The sequence below is a fragment of the Myotis davidii genome, unplaced genomic scaffold (assembly GCF_000327345.1).
Source record: "Myotis davidii unplaced genomic scaffold, ASM32734v1 scaffold6, whole genome shotgun sequence".
NCBI lineage: Eukaryota > Metazoa > Chordata > Mammalia > Chiroptera > Vespertilionidae > Myotis > Myotis davidii.
This window is the reverse complement of record NW_006383011.1, coordinates 3,170,158-3,173,876: the sequence shown is the minus strand read 5'-3', so window position 1 is coordinate 3,173,876 and position 3,719 is coordinate 3,170,158.

Sequence of the window (3,719 nt, the reverse complement as noted above, 5' to 3'; positions counted from 1 at the left end):
TCTCCCCGCAACCAAGGTACATGCCCTTGACTGGAATTGAACCTGGGAGCTTTCAGTCCACAGGCCAATGCTCTATCCACTGAGCCAAACCGGTTCGGCAAATCCCTTTATTTTTTTTAAAAGTTTTAAGGATGCAAGGCTGTGAGGCTAGTCTTACAGCTTCTGCAGTTAAGTGCAGGCAGGGAGAGGTCTGTTAAGGTGGGGACAATTTGCTGAGGCTGTTGCGCAGAGATAAGAGAGCTTCCCCTACCCCCGCCCCCCTAGTCTAGGTAGGAAGGTCCCTTGGGGGATATGACATTTGTGAAGAAAATAATTTTCCTCTCCCCTTCTAAATTCTGCAGGACTTATAACCAAATGAATATGAAACAGATTAACATTAACAGGAGACAATGTGTACGAATGTACATGGGGGGGTGGGGGTGCCATAAGAATGGGACCGGAAGATGCACTGAGCAGTCGAGGTTCATATGCCATTTTGGACCGAGGAGAAGGAGGCAGGGGTCTGGGATTTCAGATGGAAAGCAGGTGATTTACAGGTAGATGGGGAAAGAGCAAACATGTAAACAAATTTTTGCTGGACCACCCAGAAACAATGGGACACAGAGGCAAATACAGCTAACGAGCTTTGCTAGATTTCTTTAGTTTATATTAGGATGCTAAGTGATGCTCCCTTCCTTTAAGCAGGTTTTTCCAAGCAGTGAAAGGAGAGGGTCAAAGGTTCTGAGTCTCTTGTTTCTTAACAACCAGTTTAAAAATCAATATCCAAAAAAAGCATATTTTGGGGTACAAAACTTTGGTGTCTCCTTCACATTACACTTGTTTTATGACATCCATTGGATTAGATGGTGTGGAAGATATCCATACCTGTAGCCTCCATGGGCCTCAGGCACTTGGGACCTTCATTCATTCAACAGCTATTTATTGAGCTGTGTCCACTGCTGTTCTAGGCACCTGGATACATCAATGAGTGAAACAGACAACAATATTTGGTGGTTTAAACCTTAGGTGCCTAAGAATCACCCAGAAAGTCTCCTTACAGAGCAAAGCCCAGCCTCACCCTGGAAGATTCTGTTTCACTAGCCTATAGTAGGTCTCAGGAGTGTATATCTTTAAGAAATATGCCCTGGCTGGTATGGCTCAGCGGATAAAGCATCAGCCTGCGGACTGAAAGGTTCTGGGTTCGATTTAGGTCAAGGGCACATGCCGGGATTGTGGGCTTGATCCCCAGTAGCGGGTGTGCAGGAGGCAGCTGATCAATGATTCTCTCTCATCACTGATGTTTCTATCTCTCTCTCCCTCTCCTTTCCTCTCTGAAATCAATAAATATATATTAAAAAAATAAAAAAGAAATATCCTGGATGCTGTGGGTTTTCCTGGATCTCAAATTAAGTAGCTCTGCCTTTGGAAATTCCATAAACATTTACTGAATCAAACTCTTGAATTGTGCAGGGCTGTAAGATTCTGATTTGTGGATATTTTTACGTGAAAACTTTATTTCAACACTAGACAGCCTGCTCTGCCAAAAAAAAAAAAATAAATTCATGTCATTACAATGTTACGGCTATGTGTTATTATCCCTGATTTAACTTCCTCTTCTCCTGCCCCTGCCTCAAATAGAAAACAATGTAGTAAAAGAAAATTATTTTCAGCCAAGTTTTGTAAAAGTCCTCTTTGTCTGGGTTGGTTTAGGGCCTCAGTAGCACTCTAACACCTGTTTTAAACAAGGATGCTCTGAGAAAGATTGAAGTTCTGGGGCAAGCCTGCTTTCCTCATAGGAAACACTTCAATTAGTTATTTATCACCAGGGAGGCTCCCCAGGGTGGAGCCTAATTGTTCTATGAGGCAAATACTCGAAGTGGCTTATAACTTGGGAAGAGGACAGAGGGCAAGTGGTAATGGCCCAAAGGAGCTGCTCATGGCATTTTTGGAAACGAATTTAAAGTCTTCCTTTCACAAGAAAAGGCAGCTGAGTCTATACAAGATACTTTATGCTTGCCTTGCTTCCTAATCCCATGTTAATTTTAAAATAATTTTTCCCTAAAGTCTTCAAAAGCAAAGAACTGCCTTGCAAGATAGATATTTCATAATTAAAATGGGTGTGTACACAAGGTGCTGAAACAATGTTCAACGAGAAGGGGAAGAAATGGCCACTGATGCTTTCTTTTGCTTTGATGTACCCTTCCATCTCCTAGGGAAGGATGGTGACTAGGTGAGCAAGCACAGAGGTAAGGAAGTGTTATCATCATAATCACCTCGTTATTAATATTAATAATGGGAAGAGAGCCAAGGGGAGGCCAGACATTGTAAGCATGGTCATCCGGGCAGCTTCACCAAGAAGCTACAGTTTCACCATCCCCAGGGAACCACCAGTTCATTCCCTGCAGATCAGGGAAGGAATCAGGGATCAGAGGGGGAGATGGGGCGTGCACAGTGAAGTCTGGGTGATGTAGGGAAGGTGCTTGCCTGTCAGTTTAGCCTGGGGAAAAGATCCCATTGGCTAGGAGGGTGAAGCCACTGCGAGCACATGAAATCTTGGAAAGGTAAAATCCCCAAAGAGTTCCCTCTCTCCTGCCTTCTGGTTCCCCCTTACTCTCTCTTTCTCCATGACCTTCATTTGCCCACCATGTGGCCTTAACCAGCCACATGGCTCTGACTATGCGGACCCCACATGCAATAGACTAACGCTGGAACGCAAGCTAACCTAGCCAAATGCTGGACTGGACTGGACTGGACTGGACTTTCATATGGAGCAGAAATTCTGGGCAGTGGCCTGAATTCGGACTCTGTGAATACACGGTGGGACTTTTTCCATGGCAGGACAGACAGAGATGGGACCTTGAAGGGGAACCCCCTTAATTTTACATCATTCATAACCCTTTCCACAAAACCCAGTCCTCCTGTGGAGATCTCAGGAGAGTATTTCCCCCGTGGCACCTCAAGAACTCCACGTCCACGGATAACAGAAGGAGGCTTTATGGTTTGATAGGCCCTGAAAAGCGGCAAGCAGGCCACTGGCTGTCGGGGTGATGTGGGGTTTGGGGGCCTTCCAAGCTTTTGTAAGAATGATAACAAATATGTGCTAATAACTCCAGCACCTCCCTTTCTGTCACTAATTCTAAAAAGACAGAAGCAAAAAACTCAAGTCTTACCTACGCAGTTGGTTTGGGAATCAGAGGAAGAGAAGCAGTGAGCTTTCCATCTTTTATGAGAATGAAGAATTATTGGAATGGGATGCCAGGCTTCGGGGGTTTGTTGTGTGTGATCTGGCGAGCACCCTAAACCCCCAGCCTTGATAGGGAATGGGATAATGACACATGTGACGTGTTTGGAGAACCAAGGGTGACAACAGGTTGTACAGGAATAAAACATTTCTTACAGCTGGTAAGGCCAGAGTTACATCATAATCATGATACCAATTTCTATAATAATCCTCCACAATTTTATAATGAAACAGTATTAAAAGTGCAAATCCTGAGACTGTCTAATCCATTAAAATATGCTCTTTGTATAATTTCATTTGAAGTCTACTTTACTTAAATTCTAGCCCAAATTGACAGTGTATTAGATAATATTTAGAATGTTTGTAAAATGTGCTTAGGAATTCTTTTACTCTGAAGTATTGTAGCTGTTCCAATATTACAAAACACAGATTTCTCCTAATACAATAAAAAATAATCTTTAGTTGAGCATAAGAGAATTTCTTAATGTTATTTTTAAAG